The sequence below is a fragment of the Arvicanthis niloticus genome, chromosome 28, assembly GCF_011762505.2.
Source record: "Arvicanthis niloticus isolate mArvNil1 chromosome 28, mArvNil1.pat.X, whole genome shotgun sequence".
Classification (NCBI taxonomy): Eukaryota; Metazoa; Chordata; class Mammalia; order Rodentia; family Muridae; genus Arvicanthis; species Arvicanthis niloticus.
Genome location: NC_133436.1, coordinates 16078140 through 16099431, shown reverse-complemented (window position 1 = coordinate 16099431; position 21292 = coordinate 16078140). Strand labels below are relative to the sequence as shown.

Below are 21292 nucleotides of genomic sequence, written 5' to 3'. Positions count from 1 at the left end.
TTTAAAAAAAAGAAGAAAGAAGAAAGAAAGAAAGAAAGAAAGAAAGAAAAGAAAAAAGAAAGAAGAAAAAAAGAAAAGAGAAAAGAAGAAAAGAAAAAGGGAAAGGAAGGAAAGAAAGGAGAGGAGAGAAGAGGAGAAAAGAAAAGAAAAGAAAAGAAAAGAAAAGAAAAGAAAAGAAAAGAAAAGAAAACTTTCCCCCTAGAGGTTGTAATTTGACTGCTGTCTTGGCAAAGCTCCAGAGAGCAAGCTTAATCTCTTTCTGAGCTGCCTCCTCCTCTCTGCCTGGTCCTCCCGCAGGGCCCCGTGGTGGAGGCGGGCGGGGACCGCGACCCGCGGCAGCGGCCGGAGGAGCGGGGCGGGGCGGGACGCGCCGGGAGCAGAGTGGAAAAGAGGAAGTGGAGCCGGGCGAGCTGCAGGGCTCAGGGCGGCCGGAGCCGGCGCTGGAGCGCAGCGCACCGCAGAGCCAGCGCTCGGGAGCCGCCCCTCTCCGGTAAGCGCTGCCGGGACGACTCCAGGGACCAGACAAGGGAAGCCGAGGACCTCGGCCACGCGCCCGAATCTGCAGGTGGGACGAGCGGGATCGCAGTGCCCTGCCCTGGGGTCGGGGGTGTCTCTGAGCTTGCTCCAGGGAGGGAACTAATGGGGTCGTTGGCGGTGCTGCCCTCCGCCCCGGGAGTCCCCTAGTCTGCCCTTAGCTCGACTCAGCCTGAACCTGCCAGCCCAGCGCTCCCGCCTCTTGCTGCAGCCATCCCGGTTGCAGTTTGCAGCTCCGCGAAGTTTACTGAAGCGCACCGGGTGCCACCCGCGCTCCCAAGTCCAGCGAAACTGTCCCCAAATAGGACACTCTGGACTAACACCCCAACAGGGATGCAGGCGCGAGTGCGGGGAGTGCTGTGTGGTCCAGCCAGGCGCAGCCTAACGGGGGTGGGGGTGGGGGACTGAAACTGGCGTGGGCGCCCCCAAATCAGCAAGTCAGCGCTTTATAGGAGAGATCCGGGAAGTCTAGAACCTGTGGCCCATCCGTTATCCAGACACGGGGTAGTACTTAGCTGGCTACTAGGTATTGTGTGGACTGTTGGCCAGAGGAAATGTTGGTGGGGGGGGGGGTGGCACCAGGCCCCGGGGGTGACTGCTAGAGCTGGTCCCTTCTTTGTGTCCCCATGGAGTCTCAGAGCTCTGCAGTCAGAAAAATGAGGACGCCCGATGGAGGAGAGGGTGGTTGGCTTGCTCAGTTTCACGACGTTCGTGAGAAACAATGATGTGACTGCCTTAGATGTGCTGTGTGAAGTTAGTGTGTGTAAAGCTGACCGTGTGTGCAGCCCTGGAATTTCATTATGATCTGGCGGCTCTTTGCGCTCTCTCTGTACCACCCTCAGGTGGCTAGAGCTACTGCACCTATTTTTGACGCCCCTGGGGACAGCGATTTTATCTTCTCAGGAAGCCCAGTCACCCAGGGAGGGTTGTTTGGGGGGATTTGAGGCACTCTGGATACGAACTGAATACACACTGGGTACAAAACACGTAGGATGCCGGGATGTTAAGTTCGGGTCAGATTTAATGTTTAATTGAGTTCCAGGCTTAGATTGCATTAAAACCTGTGGTGAAGGGTTAAAGTCAGCCTGTTTGAATTCTCAGTTTCTGGGGTTCGCATACTTTCAAAGAATAGATGGATTTTGTTTTGTTTTGTTTTGTTTTTAAACTGATGTTAAAAAACTTACCTAAGCCTATCGTGTCAAAGATCTAAAACCTCTCAACTTTAGCCTTGCGCTGTGGGACGTGAGGAAAAGCAATCCTGGTAGCTTCGACTTCCTCTCTGATAAAGCAGTGTATATGAACCACATAGTTTTAACTGGTTTTTAACCCTTCCAATCCAGGGTATTTATTTATTCTACAGTAGTTAACACTTCTATACAAAAGTGATGGGTTAGTGTTTGACCCTTTAACATCTGTGACTCTGGCTTCCTGATTCCTGACTTAGCTTTTTGTCCTCTTGAAATCGCACCACATCCAAGCCACTAAAACGTACCAGGAAGAAACTTTCTTTTCCAGAGTTCACGGACCTCCCTGGCTTCCTTCCCAAGTGGGTCCCCACCAGTAATCCTTGTGTGACCTTCCTTCCATTTCTCTTGCATGACAGATTACCCCCAAAGCCTTTTGCAAAAGGATAAAACAAAGCAAGAATGGGAACAGCTGTTTGGTAGTCAAATTTGCTCCTCAAATCTGCCTTTCTTTGATAAAATTTGTCTGTACCTGTCCTTCCCCTGTGAGTACACTTTTCTCAATGCCTTTAGTATAGATGATTGTTAATATATATTAATATGTTATATATAACATAAATAATATAATATATAAATATATAATATAATATATGATATATAAATATATATATGTAACTATATATTGGTATATTATATAAATATATAAAATATAAACTATATATAATAATATATAATGTCAAAATATGTGTAATATATTATATATCCTATTATATATACATATGTATATACATATATATATATACATACATATGTATACCTTTTTAAACTTTTCATGGGAGACTACAGCTATCCTTCAATGATCACATTGTAACCCATAGAAATTGCCAGCCTAATTTTTCAAAACCAAAGACTCCGCTCATTTGCGGTAATGATTTCTTTTGGTGATTTAATTCAGCTTTACTAGTTTGTATTCTGACATGGAAAAACAATGGGAAAATGACTGAGTAACCACAGTCTTTTGAGCCTTTATAGTAAACTAAAAACAGTTTCTATCTATACTCTGTTCTGGGTGCTGCAATCCCTTTTGTGTGGTTTTTTCTTCATTTTACTGCTGATAGTTGGGTCTTTGAAACAATTGTCACCTTGTAATCCTGCTGCAGAGATGATTAGATCTCCAGGCTATTCAAGCAGGATGGCTCTTAGATGATGTGGACCAGCCTCTGAGTCTCAGAGATTTAGAGCGATTAGGGGCAAGCATTGGAGGATTAGCCCTTGAATTTGAAGCTCCTGTCAGTGCCCCTGTCAGCTTGCAGACGGGGACCCTGAGCTGGCATGGATAATTTTATGACTAAGGAAAGTAACAATTATTTACAAACAAGCAACCAAAGGAAGAAACATTATTTGACTTCTCTCATCTTTCCTTCTTCATTTCCCCCATTCCTGCATATATTTCAGAAAATGCTCCTTAGCTCCAGAGCTGGACTGAGGGTTGAATGGAGTAATCCATATTAAGTGTTTCACACATATGGCGTGCTTTGAGGATGACAGTTGCTGATAAGCTGACCCCTGAGGGTGGGGGTTTTGCTAGAGCCTCTCCGTTGGCAGAGCTGTGGTTGAACTCAGCTGTGACTGAGACCTGTCTTTCGTGCTTCAAAGTGACAGCTGTATGGGGACACATTTTCATATTTATAAACTATTTGTTTCTTTGGGGGTTTTCTCTCCAATTTTCTTAAATAAGGTCTCACTATGGAACCCAAATTGACCTTGGACTCACAATTCTCCCACTTTAGCTGGGCTTACTAGTGAGTGTAACCACACCAGGCTGTGGTTCACTCTTTAAGACAAAAAAAAATTATAATAATCTTTTGACGTAGGAAAAATGTGATTTCTAATGCAAAACGTTTACATATTCAGGCACAGACAGGAAAAAACAAACAAACAAACAAACCAACCAAAACAACTTTTTCTTTTCTACAGTCTCTCTAAGTGACCTTAGACTTGATGTGTAGCAGGCATCTCAGATACTCGCGTTTTAATCCCAGACCTCCTGTATCAATCTCTCTTGATAAAATGCAAAGTTGACCCCGATCCATCAGAACATTCAGGGTTACGGGTAGCTGTGCCAAGTAGAACTCACTGACAGAAGAAGAAGCCCCACGTGATTAGAATCTGGCTGACGACATAGTTAGCAATGGATGCCTCTGTGAGGATGATGGCCATGCCTGCTGATCTTCTGGCAGTGGGCCCTGGTACATCACTGAAGGGCGTGGCCCAGGGGGAACCTAGATGCTACAGAGCAATTAAAGACGTGCCTGGCTAACCTGCTTGCCGGGGACTAGGAGTTCAGTGGAACACTGGATCTCATGTTAGAGTCTCAGCATCTTTCCAACCTGTGTCTAGGGGTTCCTGAATATTTCTTTTCCAATGACCTACAGACCAAGTAAAACATTTCCAAACCACATCTTCCTTGGGTGAGCAGAGGTGGCCTCTGTACCCGTGCATTTTTTCAGCCCCTGATAATCCAGCTGTTCGCTGAAAGGATTTGTCTTTATTTCCAAAACACCCAGGGCCACAATGGCTTTGTAGTATTTGCGTTGCATTAAGTAGTATAAGTAATTTAAGGCATGTGAAAGCAGTTTAAAGTATATAGGGAATGACAGAATGAGTTGGTGGTTAAGAGACCTTGCTACTCTTGCAGAGAACTGTAGTTCTATTCCCAGCATCTGGAGGCTCACAGTTGGCTGTAATTTAGATTCAAGGGATCTCACACTCTTTTCTGACCTCCTCTGGCACATGTACTCATGTGCATGCATGTGCGTGCACACACAAGTGCACATGCGCACAAACACACACCTCTAAAGTCTATAGGAGGCATTGAAGCTGTAGCTCATTGGTAGAGCATACACTGAATTCTCATTCTGGCCTGGGCTCAATACCCCAGAACCTTTGGCTCTAAACTGGGAAATGTGTATAAATTGAAAGTTTCATTCAATTTTCTATAAAGGATTTGAACATTCATCAGACAAGCCAATCAGAATACCAAAAAAAAAAAAAAATCTGTATTAAATTACTGTCTGACAGGAAGCTAAAGCCTGCTAGATTCACGATTGCATAACCCTTCTCTTTCTCCCTCCCTATACAATCCAAGAAGAAAGTCAGTTTGAAGAGTGTTGATGCTAGGGTAAATTTAAAAAAAAAAAAAAAACAAATTCCAGCTACACCCACTCATAATAACTCAATGGTGGTGGGGTGGAGGCAGAGCTGGGGTTTTCTGTGAGCCTTTAATTAAGAACCCTGTTTTTGGTAGCTTTAATAACCATGGTGCTACAGAGGTCACAGAAGTAGCTTATCAGCAGAAGCCAGCCTGACTGTGATTTGGTTAAAAGTTAAGCATCCCTTTGATGGGAGGAGGGGGTGGGGGCATCCTTTCAAAATATCAAACGGAAAAAGTAGGGTGAGTGTGGGTCTCGTGATAGAGAAGGCTTCAGCAGGAACCCATAAGTCATCATTCTTTTGAGTTAGCTATAGTAGTTACAATACCCTGTGTGTGTGTTTACACACGTGAGTGTGCAGTGCGGGGTGTGTGTCACACGGGCATATGGATGTGACCTGGGTAGACAGGCATAGAAGAGGAACAGAAGGGGTGAAGTCTGGCTCTGCTGCTGGCAAATCTTCTCCTACAAAAAGGTAGGTTTGTAAGTACTTGGGGATTTGAAGTCCCTAAGAGTCTATCATGTAGTACTTGTTTGGAGACATGTTTTGGTTGCAACCACTTGAAAAATTAAAAACTGGTGGGCATAGGGATTCATGGCTGTAATACCAGCTCTGAGGAGGCTCATACAGAGAGAGCACCATGAGTTCAGGGCAGCTGGGCTTGGAGTGAGTTCCAAGCCAGTCTGGGATCCAGTCGGAAGTTCTGTTTGAGCAGCAGAAATGGATTGATCCCTGGGGCTTCCTAGCCAGTGAGCTTAGCCTGCTTGTTGACTTTCAAGCCAGTGAGAGACCCTGTCTCAAATGTGAAATGAATGGAGAGAAAAAAGGAGGGGACAGGAGGAAAGAAAGAAAGAAAGAAAGAAAGAAAGAAAGAAAGAAAGAAAGGAAGGAAGGAAGGAAGGTAGGTAGGTGAGTATATGGCTCCTGGGGAATGACACCCAAGATTATCATTTGTCTGGTATACATGCTTTATACATTCAAGAGCTCTCTCTCTCTCTCTCTGTCTCTCTGTCTGTCTGTCTGTCTCTCTCTCTCTCTCTCTCTCTCTCTCTCTCTCACATACACAGAGAGAGAGAGAGAGAGACAGAGAGAGAGACAGAGAGAGAGAGAGAGAAGGTTATACTTGGTCTGTAGCTGTAATTTGCTAACTGTTCTGTGTGAAATAGTTGTTATTTATAATAACAACTATTTATATTTATAATATCATTTATATTTATAATATCATTCAGTATTGTCATGGAGACCCAGAGTAGGAAACCTCACAGGAACCGTCTGAGTTGACACAATGCAGACTGGCATGAAGTTGAGGTCTTGCCTTCTGTCACTCCGTCTTCTCTTTACTCTGGGGTTGGAAACCTTGGAAATGGCCATGCCACATTTCTGCATCCAGCCCCGAGGTGACATAAGTGTGTGGGTGGGGGGCGGGGGGCAGGGGGCTTGGTTGGGTTGAAATAAGTGTTACATTGAACAGTATCATCAATGACTCCATAGGAATGAGGACCAAGCTCCTGAGCATGACAGTCACCATTTGTGTACCTGTCCTCTTAGTACCTTCCCTGTACTCCTGTGTCCCCTTTAGTCAGCAGCACTTACAGAGCCCAGAGTGGGCCCTTTCTCACCTATCCCTATAAGGGCATGTTGTCCCTCCAGAGACCTTGTTCATCACAGTGGACAAAGATGTGTATACATCTCTCCATGCTTATACAGAAGCCTATAGCTGAAGCTTTTAAGAATCCAGAAAAATGAGGTCCCTGTTGATAGACACTTTATCAACATTCTATCAAGACATTCTACCAAGCTAAGTCTTGATGTCTCTCTTCATTTGCTGTAACCTACTCATCTTTTTTGTTTTTTAAAAAACATGGGGTTACATGTAGCCCAGTCTAGCCATTAGTTACATTTAGCTACATAAAGCCTTATGTAGCTAAGGGTGGCCTTGAACTTCTTATTCTCTTGCCTTCACCTCCCAAGGGCTTAGATTTCAGGCACTCACCACACACTGGCTTTATTCAGTACTAGAGGTCAGACTGAGGTTGGGCACATGCTGGTCAGTCACACTATCAGTTGAGCTTGGTTCCCAGTCCCCAGTTTTCCCTCCCTACAGTAACTAACAACGGACTCTTGGGAGAAATGGATGAGATTTCCTACTGTAAAACATCTGTTCTCACATCAGGAATTTACCAATCTCACGTTAGTAATGGATCAGTGAGGGTTCAATTTTATTCAGCTCAGCTTCATTTACTGAGGACCTACCTCTACCCTTTACGTCATTCTGCTCTCCCTACACTGAACAGTATCATCGATGACTCCATATGGAATGAGGACCAAGCTCCTGAGCATGACAGCCACCATTTCTGTACCTGTCCTCTTAGTACCTTCCCTGTACTCCTGTGTCCCCTTTAGTCAGCAGCACTTACAGAGCCCAGAGTGGTCTCCATCGTGTTGGTGGGCTCTATGGAGACAGAAAGAGGATGATGGGCAATTCAGAGTGATGGGTGGGCTGCTCTCCGTTGGTGGTCTAGAAATCCTCTACAGGAGCCAGCATTTACTTTGGACCATAATGATAAAGAGCTCTAAGGTGTCTTTGAAATATACTGTATGAGATGCCGGAACTCAAAATATTGGGCAGGCGCTCCACCACTGAGCTGGATTCCCAGCCCCCAAATTACCATTTTCTATTGTTTTAAAAATCACTGTCTGTGTTTTGCATCTCTCACTTTGTAGGCCAAGGCAGCTTTAGACTCTGTGCCCTTTCCTACATCCACCCCCCTCCCCCGCCCCCGATTCCTGCAAAGAACCTTGCTTTTATTTGTCCTCTATGCACATCCATGGCTGCACAGTGACCCACTGACACCTGGCATGGAGATGACACTTCCTTTTCTGTCTCTTAGCTCTCCATACCGACTGGGATTTCAACAGTATCATAGTAATTACAAAATATTATAGTACATTTATGACCTGATGTGTGTTTTTTTTTTTTTAACAGTTTGAAATTTCACTTTGGTCTGGACAGTGGGTCTCAAGTGAATCGTTCTTTTTTTTTTTTTTTTTGGTTTTTCGAGACAGGGTTTCTCTGTGTAGTCCTGGCTGTCCTGGAACTCACTCTGTAGACCAGGCTGGCCTCGAACTCAGAAATCCACCTGTCTCTGCCTCCCAAGTGCTGGGATTAAAGGCGTGCGCCACCACCGCCCGGCAAGTGAATTGTTCTTAAGTGAACTCTGACCTACACATAACTTGTGAAGGATGAGGCTGAGTGATTCCTACAGCCAGCTGATTCCTTTGGCAGATGTCTGCGAATCCTTCCTGTGTGTAGCTGTATCTCTAGAGCTCCAGAGGGGTGAGCTCCAAGCTGGCTTTCTTCTGATTGTTTAGATTTTATTTAACACGAATTGTGCCTTTGCCTTTCCCTATCCCGGGAGGCTCACTGTCCCTCTGATGGAGAAGGCTTCTTTGTACAGTCAAGCAGAGGAGGCTTGGCTTCAGTCAGGCCTCCTTCCCTGCCCTGGCAAGCCTCGGGTTTACACACTAAGCTGACTTCCTTCCAATAGAGCTCCACCCTCCTCCTGGTGAAGGAGCCCTGTGCTGCTGAAATGTTTGTTTCTCTGACCACCCTCCAAACTTCCAGCCCTGGTCAGGACCTTTGCTCTCCACTCCTGCTTGGAGCCTGCTGGCTTCCCCAGCTCTTAGGAGTCTTTGAGTCCCAGTGAGCATGCGTGTTTCCTTCCAGCTGTGATCAAATGCACTCTTGGGCTGATTTTTGTTCTCAATAAGTTACCCAAGTCCCTAACACCACCACCACCCCCCAACTGTCCCTCCTACCACTCTCTTCCACCCTAGCTGCTGATAGCAGAGCAAAGTCCCCTACTTGTACCTGGTCTTACAGGGAGGGTAGATCAGTGCCTGGCCTAGAAGGAAACAGAGTGCAGGCCTCTCTCTTCCCTGAGCCACCCTTGCCATGTGATTAAAGGTCCCATGTCCCCGGAGGTCTTCAGAATAGACAACCAGTCTGACTGAAATCCGAGTCTTTGGAAACAAGTAGATTAAAAACAGAAGTCATTCCTAGGCATTCCGGGGATGCATGTTAACCACAGTCCAGCCCAGATCGAGGTGATTTAAAGCTGTCACCAACCTGTGATGAGAAAGCAGGGGAAGAGCTGAGGCCACCGGGCAAAGGGAAGGGGCTGTGGCTATCGGAGCCCTGCTCCAGTGGCTGTGTGATTACAGGCATCCTCCAGACCTGACATCTGTGCATCTCTGCTGTGCTGCGAGAGAGGAAGACTATAATCTGAGGCATAAATAGTCCCTTGAACCACATAACCCTGTTATTAGCTTAAGTATCTATGTGGTGCTAACACGTTAGAGCTGCCTCAAAGGAGGATCCAAAGGCTCCCTTTCTGAAACAGCTTAGTGTTAACATATCCGGGGGTCTCACACACTTTAACCTTTGAAACCATTGAACTCATGAATGAAGGAGTCCAAGATTGAGTCTAACTCAAAGATCTGGGATCACTGAAGGGGAAGATATGTTGGGGGATTTGTTGTGGGGAAATGTAGGCTTTTTAAAAAATGGACAAATTGTATTAGGGACTTTTCTGTCCTCTAGAGGAGGCTTGGTAAAGAGTAGCAAGGGTGAGACTGTGATATTAATGAGATAGTCTGGTGACAGATGGGACATGGGAGCGTAGCGGGGTTGGTCAGTATTAGCTCTGCTGGGGTAACAGCATTAGGAATTATTTGAAAGCTTCTGGGACATATTACAGAGGAAAATCTTGGTGGCTTCTCAACGGTGTTTTCATCATGAAGGGCTCTTCCTTGTTCCTAACTGTCTTGAACTCACCTGGAATGGTGACAGATACTATGAGGTTATAAAAACAGCTGGAATGACTTCCATAATTAGCAACGGCTTTCAAAATCCACAATACCCCCGAGGAAAATAGAAGGAAGACTCTGTGTTTGTGATCTGTCTGTGTGTCAAGATTCTATCCAGCCTAGCACTTAAAGAATTTCTAAACTAGAAGTTAGCATTTTTTTTTGCTCCTGAAGTCTTACAGAAATAAGAGAGCTGGAGAGATGGCTCTGTGGATAAAGTGCTTTCTGGACCTGAGTTCGGATCCCCAGCGCCCACATGAAATATAGGTCTGGCAATGCACACTTCTGACCCTAGTGCCGGGGAGGAAAAGAGAGAAGGCAGAGACTGTTGGGTCCCCAGAGCAGCATGACCAATCATATTAGCAAATCAGTGAACAGTAAGTTCAGTGCCAGACCCTATCTAAAATAACAGCAACAATGTGGAGAGTGGTTCCAGAAGACAAACGACATCAACCTCTGACCTCTACTTGTATGTGTGTGTATCTATCTGTATACATACACATAAGCAGGTATGTCCATCCATGCCTACACATGCATGCATACACATACACACATACACACACACACAGAAAGAGAGAGAGAGAGAGAGAGAGAGAGAGAGAGAGAGAGAGAGAGAGAGATTTCTGCACTAGCTAAAGACACACCAGCATCAACTGTTCCAAAATTCTACTCAGTTTTTGTTTGCTCATATATGCAGGAAACACTTTGTAAATCATCAAAAGAAAGCTCTCCCAGTGAGAAAATCCTCCCTCCCTCAATGTGCATGGTACATATTTACAGCACTCATATCCAACACCATCGTGCTTTTCCCCTCCTTTATTGTGATTGAAATTTAAGGGCTGCTTTGGGGTAATTCACCGTGGAGCCACTGTGTGCATGGACAATACATGCATGCGTTTTTTTAATGTCTCAGTCAGAATTGGAATAAGTCACCCATGTGAAACTAGGAAGGGCCCACATGTCACTAGAAGGTTAAGTGCCACCTAAACTAGAGGTTCACAACTATACAATAAAGATTTTATGAACTTGGACATGGTGACAAACAGTTGAAATCTTAGCACTATGGGGGCCAAGGTGGAAAGAATTAGTAGTTCAAGGATAGCCTGGGCTACATGGGAAGATCCTGGCTCAAAAATATATTAAAAGGAAAAAAGAAAAAAAATAATGTTTTGAGTTGTAAGTGTGTAATAAACCCATGGTAAGGAGTGGCAATCCTACTGCCTTTTCTGCACATCATATTAGTTTTATGGTCCATTATAGATAGCTGATGCAATAAACCAGCGTGAAAGTAACCCAGCAAGGCTATCTTGGTGTTATAAGATTGTGCCTTGAGTTTCCTTAGGCAGCAGTCCACCTTTCAAGACAAGGATGTGCATTTGGTTTGTTGTAGTAGAGACATGATATTCAGGTTGCTAGTTTGCTCAACAAATATAGTTTCCTAGTTCTGGGAGTACAGTGAGGAGCAGAACAGACCAAGCCTGGGGTGAAAGGGTCAACTCCATACAAGTGCTTTTAAAACAGTTGACCAGACAGCTTGATGAAATGAAGTTTCAATTTGAGCATGTTGAGAAGGCTTGATTGGAGGGAGGATGCATATAACACGGCTGTTATTCTAACTGAAGCCCGAGACAGTCACCTAAGAAGGTCTGTGATTGGTCAGCCCATTCCTTTGCTTCCTCTGCTGAAGTATGAGAGAAACCAGAGCAGCAACAACATGCCTGTGGAGCAAAGCACTCATTTCACCAGGAGGCTAAATGAGCAAAGAAGGTTCAGGAAATCTAACGCTTTCCTTTGAGGACATGACCCCAATTACCTACAGAGCTCCCACTAAGCCTTATACATGAAGTTCCCATCGCTTCCCAGTAGTGTCAAGCTGGGGGCCAAGACTTTAACCCATGAGCCTTTTGGAGTACTGTGTTAGTCGGCTTTCCATCTCTGTGAGAAAATACTTAGGACCAGCAATTTATAAAGAAGACAGGTTTGTTTTGGTTAGCTGTAATTGGCCTGCCGTTTCTCAGCATGTGGCATGGCAACATATGGTGGAAATCACAACAGGGAAAACCTGTTCACACAATGGTCACCAGCAAGCAGAGAGGGGGTTCTTCCCCAATATCAGCTTTAAAGGCATGTTCCCAATAACGTCATTTCCTCCAGCTAGGTCCTAATTTCTAAAGGTTCTACCATTTCCTAACAGCATCATAGGAAACTTACAGACCCAGTAATTTAGGGACTACACATCTAATACACGGGCTTTGGTGGGGCACGATTATCCAAAAGATAACAGGTACCTTCTACAGCCAGACCAGTGCAGGAAGTAACCTCTGAGTCAAAGTTGAGTCAGAACCAATCAGTGACCTTGAGGAGATCTAAGAAAAGAATGGTCTAGAAGAAAAGGTAAGTACGGAGAATCTATTTATAGAGTGAAGGAAACACAGATGTATATGAGCAGGGTAAACTGTGAGAGGCCACGCTGAGGAGATCTTTGCCATGGTTCAGATCTTTGCCATGGTTCAGATGTGACACCAGGCTATGGGAAGTTTTGAAACAGAAGAGTCACATGCCCTAGTTAATGGCTAGTTATTTCCCTGGCTGCTCTGAAGAGAACTATATTAGAAAGCTCTGGAAAGAGGCAGTGCTGCCGTAATACAGAAGGAGGTCAGTATCAGAGGAGTTGGTAGGAGCAAGTAGCAGAATGTTGTCCAAGATGGGGGTCGTGAACAGCATTGTCACTAGGATTTGCTTTGCTTACCCAACTCAAGTTTCACTTCCGTTACCCTCTCTGTCTCTGTACATGGAGTACCATATGGCTGTGCCTGGCGCTCTCCGCGACACCGTGAACAATTTCCTCTCACTGCCTACTCAAAGGGCCAGTCCTCTTCCTTTCAGCTCTTAGCTCCCTCTAGCCCATCACTTAGGATGTGGTTGTATATGTGTGTATATTCTATGGTTGATAAGATAAATACATGTTCATGTGCACATGCGCATTGCAGATTCATGTGCACATTCGCATTGCAGGCATGTAGTGATCAGAAGAGAAGTTGTGGTTTAGGTATTTGGGTGCCTTCCACATTTGTTTGTTAGCGCTCTCTCATTGGCCTAGAACGTTGCCAAGCAGACGAGGCTAGCTAGCTGGTGAGATTCCAGGGATCCTCCTGTCTCTATCTTTCATCTCCAATCTATGGGGTCATGGGCTCACACCACTGCACCCAACTTTTAACATGGGTTCTTGGGATTCAAATTCAGATGGTCATGTTTGTGAGGCAGATGCTTTCCTTACTGAACCATCTCTGCATCTCTTGACATGTTCATCTTGATGTTCACTTAATTGTTCATCTTCCCTCTCTAGATGACCATCTCCTTGAGAGCAAGTACAGACCAACTCACTTTACCTCCTACTAAAAAAAAATTAGCTTGAAGAAATATTAAGAAAACAAAACCCAATTTCTACTTCACAAATCAGTTGAGAACTGAGCCGGTAACTAAAGATATAAATAAGAGAGAAGGAGGGAGGAGAGGAAGAAGAGGAGGGGGGAGGAGGAGGAGGAAAGGGTTTAAGTGAGATAAGGGAGGAGACTGAGAGAGTAAAGAGAAAGAGAAAAAAGATGGAATGAAAACTCACCAGGGAGATCTGAGCTATCAATTCATTAGTGGTTCTTTAGAGAGTGGTTTTGATCTACCGATGTTCTTTCATGGATGTGCTCTCTCTGTTTAAACATTTTGGGAGTCTGTAGTAAAGGCCTTGCTTTGTAAGCGTGCCTGGTCATTGCCTGTCTCTCTTGTAGCACTCTGCCCTCTGGGCACGCTGTGACCATTGTCATTTACCCACAAGAGACCCTCAGAAGGTCATACCCACTGATATCCCCCCCCAAAAAAGGAAGGAGGACTCATGAGCTACACCCAATTTCTTTCCCCTGACAATTGCTGTAGGTGAATGGGAAAGACTTCCTTAGTAGTGTAGATAACCATAAATTGCCTTTGACCCTGTAAGCAACCTCTAACTCCTGGTCCTTTGAGTAACCAACCTTCACCAATGCTCCTGTAAGTGATCGTTCACTGGCGCTCCTGTAGCCAATCTCAATTAAACCCATTGAACACATTGGTCCATCAGGATAGCCTTAAATGAAGTCTTTCTTTAAAATTTGTCTTTGGTGCTCCATGTGGTACATTTGTCCATCTCTCCTCAGGTAGTCATACAAAATTGCCTTTTCCTATCTTGCTGTAAACTTGCAAACTCAACGGAGATTGTGTCTATTCTGGAACAGGAGTAACTACCAGAGATACTGTAGTAAAAGAAATATTTCTAATGCACCAAATCAACCGAGTGACTCTTGTACACTTCTAAGTGAGGTATCAACTATGTCCGAAGATGACACACATTCCCTTCTGGAAAAGCAACTTGAGCCTTTGGTCAGGAATGTGTTTATTAGGACATAGTGATCACTCCCAATTCATCCTTCTACTCACACCATAGAGCAAGAGACTACCCTGTTGATCTTGAATCAGTGGTTTGACTTGAATTGTCACGCAGTCCTCTCTTACTCTCTGGTGGAAGTGGGTTCAATAGTAATGCATGAATATAATGTATGATAATGTACAAACTAGAGTGCAAGGTTCCTAGCCCATGAATGAAGTACCAAAGGGGAAAAGAATGCTTTTATTATTCTCAGGATCAGAAGTGATCAGTCTTATTATAGGAAAGAAAATACATCTAAATCAAACTGAAGAATGTTAAATGGTACAGTAATTACCCAATGATGTATAATCTCAGTTTGCAAAGACAGGTCTAAAATGCCTCTTCTTATTAAAAGAGGATGGATTCTACTAGCCTGGTTTTAATGATTATGCTGATTAGAAAAATGCCAACTAACACTTCTGGACACACTTATTGACTCAAGTAGTAAGTTGTGTTTCAAAATAAGTCAATAAAAAGAAGTAGAGTCCGTGATACAGTAGCCCCCCCCCCTTCTATTCTGATCCCTTCAGGGATTTATCTATCTGACTTTTACCCACTTAGAAATGGACTCACAATCTCACTTCTAGACAGACTCCTAACTTCCGGCCCCTCCCCCACATCATTTCCCAATTCTTTTTAACAGCATCACAATTCAATGTTTATAGTAAGGCATGTTTCTCACCTTTTCTTCGTGCTCTAACCAGTAAGCAACAACTTCTTATATGGTCCTCAGTCTATATTTAGTCACCCATGCCTCTTCCCCATCCTTTTAGAATCCTACCTCTTGCCTGGACTATTAGAATACCCTCTATGGTCACACCGTAGGCTGTACCAAGACCAAATGGAAACACTGAGTGCATTTCCAGGGGTCTCTTCTTAATTCCAGTGAAGTTCAGTGGGAAACATAAGGTAGAGATAGATATATAAGCCCCATATATAAGGGATTTTGGGCTTGGTGGTCACATCCCCCTCTTATAGATGAATATTACCCCATAAGCAAACACATAGGCTTTCTTTGCACCCAGAATCCAACCACTTTATCTGCTCTCTATCAGATCTGCTTTCTATCTGCTTTACATCTGATGAGAGCATCATGTTGCTCTCATCGCATCTCCTGGTCATCCATTGCACTCTCCATTAGCCCACCATCCTCCTTCTGACTAGCACACATTCTAAGCTCCAGCCTCACACCAGATTCATGACCACTATCTGGAACATTCTTGCCTACATAACTAGGGCCTTGCTGTTCCTGTCTCTTGTTGATCTCCTGCTTAGGTGTCCCCTTACTAAAGAAATGCCTGATCCCTTTTGTACAATTAGAATTCTTAGTCCATAGAATTCTTGCAAGAACATCCTTCTTGCCCCACTTCATTTTTATGGCTACCTTTTATCAACACATATCATAGGAATTGCTTGCCTCGTGTTGGTCCTCCTCACCTTTACCAGAGCAGAGGTCTTGGTTGTTCACTGCTGTGTTTCCAAAGCTTTAGTGCAACACCCATCATGGAGAGAAGGTTAACTGTTTGTTCGTTAAATTGATGTTGCTTTGGAATTGATGTTGGATTGCCATCTGTTTGGTATGTTTGGGTTACCTCTGTTTGGTATGTTCTGGTGCCAGATTCCCTTACATCATATTCTAGAGCAGACACTAACAGCCTGGAATACTGTGAATGGCTGAATACTGACAGTGATAATGGAGGTGGTGGTGATGGTCATAATAATGGTGGTGGGCATGGTGAAACTGATGGTGAAGGTGGTGCTGATGATGGTGATGATGGGGAAGAGATAAGGAGATGTATGTAGATGTGAAACAGAAGATAGAGAACCCCTCTCCCATGACTCCCCTTTCCCCATTTTTAGTCTCATGTTCTTGGGCTTATGGAGAAGTATCCAGTGGAATACCTGACTCTTTGCTGGAGAGTTTACTCTCTAGCCTCCTCTTATCTAGAAGATTTTCTGCATCACTGTGCCCTATATCTGTCTGCTGCTCTATTCAGCTTCTGCCTTCTAGGTCCTTATCAAAAGAAGCAGTGGCATAAGGGGTGGTAGTTGAAGATTTCAACCCAGAAGCAGACCTGGGTTCAAAGCCAGCTTTATCACTTAGAACTTCACTAGTCTTGATCAAAGTGTTTGGTCCCTGTAAGCTTAGGCCCATCATCTTACACCTAGGAAATGCATAACAACTTCCTGGAGTTGTAACGGGGATTGAATCAGTCATCCTTTAAAATGCTCGCAGAGCCCCTATCCTAACAGAGAAAAAGTTAGGTAAATGTTAGCCATTATTTTCATCAAATTTCATTAAAGCCAAATTTATAAAATTCAGGTTATCCTCTTATTTCTCAAAAACAGATGTTTTTTATTTTTATCGTTTCTTAGGTATTAGCTCCCTTACCTTAATAAAGATTTTCAACTTATTCGTGTCCTATATTTGACAATTATATAAAATAAATATCATATGGATGTGTAAAAATTATGTTTATCTAGCCACCTCTCGCCTCCCTTCTGGGATCTAATTGACATACCATAAATTGCTATTTGTTTATTATCTTTCTAAGTTCCTTGGAGGGAGGAATGAATCTTGTAATTAGGGAAAATTCCAAACAGAGGTAAGCAGAGAACATACTGTAATGAACCCCCACATTCCCAACCTCAACATTCAGCAATCATAGATTCTGTGCCAGCCCTAGTTCATCCGTTTTCTCTCCCCTACTTTAAGTGATTAAAAGTAAATACCAAGACTGGGGGTGTAGTTCAGTTCTAGTGTGTGCTCAGTGAGTGCAAGGGCTGAGACTCTGTTCTCAGCCCTTTCCGATGAGCAATTTCCAGATGTGTTATTCTGCCCACAAATGCCTCTACGTCTTTCTGAATCTCTCCAGTAGGACGCTTGTACTGTGCACTACTTAAATTCCCATAACAGCAAAATTATATGAGTGTACATGTGTGTGTATTTATAGGCATACATGTTCATGATATGTGTATGTATTTGTGTGTATATGTGTGTTTATTTATTTGTATATATTTGTGAGTATATTTGTACATGTGGATATATATGTGTATATGTGTATACATGTGTATATGTATGTGTAAATATATTTGTGTATCTTTATGTGTATATGTATGTATGTATATGTGTATATATAATGTGCATATATGTGTATATATGTGTCTGTGTGTATTTAAGAGAGAGAGAGAGAGAGAGAGAGAGAGAGAGAGAGAGAGAGAGAGAGAATTCACATGGTCTAAGATATCTTGAGAAGGATGAGACCAGAAAGGTATCAGAGTGGGCGGGACCTACTGTAAAGAATAGACTGGAACTGCGAACAGAGATAGGGAGATTGAAGAGGCCAGGTATGGGGAGTCTGGTGTGCAAGGAGAGGGATGGCTGGGAAGTCTTCTCTCTCAGTTCCCATTGGCCTGCTGACCATGGATCCCTGTTGTACTAAGGGACAAGAGGTACAGGATTGATGGACTGCAGGTGAACATAGCAGTGGCGAGGGGCTTTGCATATAATCATGAATTTCACACTCACAAGTGCTTTGAATATGCACTGTTCCATCATAGAAGAAGAAATGCAAGCCCAATGGTGTACATGTGAAATCACAAAAGAAACCCAGATGGTCCACAGCAGTATTGATATCTGCACGTATCAGACTGACCCAGATTCTGTGATCTTACTTGATGTGGTGTTGGGGAGTTAAGGTGAAGGGAGGTCCAGTGGTAAGAAACGCAGAGATTAACATTTCCTCACAGGTCTGAATCAGTGCCAGGCTAGCCAAGGACCGTCTCCACCTAAGAATTCAAACTTCTGCTTTCCTGTCCCGAGACATGACATCTCGATTATGAGCAGACACAAACCAAGTTAAAATTAAGAGCTGTGTTATTACAGAAGGAAAAGGTGGCCATTTGTAAGACAGTTGGTCGGTAATAGAAGAACAATGAATCTTGTAAGACGTGTCAGACCAGGAAGGACTGTGGCCACAGTCCTTAGGCTAACCTCTTCAGGCCCTTATGAGCTGGGCCTTACAGACTTAGCTGACTACAGAGTGTTTTTTCCTGGGGTTAAGTCCATGTCTAACATGTCTGACAGCTGTTGGGATGCCATGCTTGAAAACAATAGAATAGTACATGCTACTGTTGACCTAAGAACTGGACACTTTCGGCTAACACTTCATTGTGGTAATGTAGTGGGTAGCCCTAGCCTCTTGTTGTCATGGTAACTCCACTCCTGGGAGGGGCTGCGAAGGAGGAGTGAATCTTGTAAACCTTCTGTCCAATCAAATTTGTTAAATAAAGGCTACAGCCAGTGATTGGGCAGTAGAAGAGGAGTGGGAGGAGCCAGAGGCAGGAAAAGAGGAGAAGACGAGGAGAGCCGGGGGAGAGAGGGGGTGCGGAGTTGGCAGTTGGTCGAAGCAGAGGGCAGTTGGTGGAGAGAGAGAAGACGAAGAAGACCTAGGAAACCGCAAGTTGTTAAGAGCTCTCATAGCCGGGGAATAGTGTAGTTTAATGGTAAATCTGCCCAATCTAGGCATGCAGCATTCATTTGATACTTATTGACTTGTGTCTTTATTCTATGGACTTCCTATGGGCGAGAGATTTACCGCAACATGATAATGACTCTCTATTGCCAAATTCAGCCTGGAGGAGAAACTCAGTCATCAGAGGTTTGCTGGTCATTCACTGGTAACAACAAGAAGCTCTTGAAAACCAATGTGTGGTTCCCCACTTGGTTAACGTCCCGTCAAAACAAGTTCACCTAAAAACAGCAGTGCAATCTCTAATCACTCCACGTTTGCATTGGCCTGATGAATCAGAGGCGTGACTGAATATTCTCAAACTTCTGTGATATGTATAGTCAAAGCACGGGTAAATGCTGCTGTTTAGGGTTTACAGCTTGAATGGAGGGAGGTACAAGTTGAGTATCATTGAGAGGACATAGCCAAGATGAAAGAGTTGTATTTTCACTTTGTATTTTCAGAAACGTTACCTCTGCCTTTTTTCTTCTTCTTCTTCTTTTGCACATTCCCAGTGAATTACAGGAAATCCTTGTAACAGGGTATCCTGGGTTTGGAGGGCTTGTTAGTTAGAAAAACACTCACTTGGTGGTATGCTTTTGGTGAAGATTACAGCATCCATTACGCTCCACTGATATTGAAGAATAACAATCCATTTAATCACACTTGTTTTCGTGGTGGCCCTCAGAAGAATTAAGAGACTTCCTTTAAGGAAAAAAAAAAAAAAGAAGTTTGTGTTAAAACAGTACTTTTATCTCATCAAAACTCTTGCTGCTACTGGAATTTCAGAATCAAAGGTGATGTTCTAGTGAAATTGAAACCTACTCAAGGACTAATTAACCAGTTAATTGCTGGCCTGGCAAAATTGACTCATGCTTTCAGGTGTATTTAAGTACCTCAAACGGCCCTTAGAAGGGTGTCTGTGTTTTTATCGTGAACATCTCTACAGAATGCTGTATCTCTCTGGCAGTATTTCCTATGGAAATCAGGATGGTTTGGTCTGGTTTAAAGGTTATTTCTTTCTGAGCTGCCTAAGGAAGTTACAAATGACAATACGGATGGTGAGCTCTGAATTCAACCATCAGACTGGTATAAGTCTGCCTGTAAGGCCAGGCAAGTGAGCCTTCCCCGTGGCTTATAAATGCAGGGGATTTCCTTCCATTCTCTGAGTGCAGACAAACCCATTGCAGCTCACTGATGGTCATATCAGCAAGCATTGTTTCATGGAAGGCCTGGAGTGTGGGAACAAGTCTGCAGGGGAGAGGGAATACATTCAAACCCAGGAACAGAGAGGAAAGTAGATGCTGAGAACAGCGGGAGTCAGGAGTGAGATCTCTGTGTGATGTGGTGTGGCTGGAGGGTGGTTGTACACAGGAGACATACATATATACACATAAGGCTTACTGTAAATTACAATGACATGTAACACAATTTTGAAATAATAATGAAAAGGGAGTAAAAAAAATCACTCGATTTTATGGATGTTTCTATTGATTCTTGCCCAGCTTATATTTGCATTCAATATAAATAAGTGAATATAATTGCAACATAAATACTATTTTATATTTTCTTTTATATTAATGGGTAAAAGAAGGAGCTGGGGACATAGCTTAGTTGGTAGAGTACTTGTCAACTATGCACAGAGCTATGGGTTTCATTTCCAGTGTTATATAAACCAGGTGGAGTAGTGCATAACCTGTAGCACTCAGGAGGTAGATGCAGTAAGGCCAGAAGTTCAAAGTCCTCCTCTGTTGTACAATGAGTTCAATGCTATCCTTGGACACATTGGATCTCCATCTCAAAAAAAAAAAAAAAAAAAAAGTGAGACAAGGAAGGTCTGTCTTACTGTGTTTCTCATTCATCAGCCACAGAGGCTGTTTGGAATCAGATTATTAATGTCCACCATAGCGTTTGATTTCTTCAGTGTAGCAACTGCATATACTATATTATTTATATTTAATCTGTATTGTTATTTTTCCCTATTGCTTGCTGGGACATGAGAAAGGGGAAGAGACAGACCTGTGTTCATTCAGGTCTTTGACTAGCCCTAGTCAGGTGCCAGACATCTGTGGCAAACTCAGCCTAACAAAAATGGTCGATTGAGGAATGGCTCAGTTCTGTGACTCCTGGTCACATTTAAGCCAGCTCTGGACAGGAGATTGCTGTAGTAACCTGGGTTGTCCTGTTCTATTCCTGATGCTCTTCCAGGATTTGTGCAGGAGTGGAAGGATTCTGCATCAATACCATCATCCCCTTAGTGACCATTATTTCCTCCCAGTCCTTCTTAACCTAAGGGAGGGGTGAACTAAATATGGATCCTGTTTCCTGGGTTTTTATGTGTTTGTTCTATATATTCTTTTAAAGATAACCTGGCTCTGTTGCTCAGGCTGCCGCTGAACTCACACTCTCCCTGCCTCAGTGCCCCTCATCAATGGGATTGGAAGAGTGCACACCATACTTTTGATCATCTTTGAAATGGCCGTTTCTGTTTCTACTTGGCTTCCCTATGGGTTTTTCTTGCTTAGTCT

General features: G+C 43.7%; 1 protein-coding gene across 2 annotated transcripts in view; it reads left to right on the top strand.

The window, feature by feature from the left end:
- Positions 1-376: 376 nt before the first annotated feature.
- Plekhg1 (pleckstrin homology and RhoGEF domain containing G1) overlaps positions 377-21292 on the top strand; it is a 216321-nt gene continuing 195405 nt past the window's right edge. For both annotated transcript variants that reach the window (XM_076926785.1, XM_076926784.1), the window contains exon 1: positions 377-565. The gene's annotated coding sequence lies outside the window, so the exon portion shown is untranslated. The remainder of the gene's footprint in view (positions 566-21292) is intronic.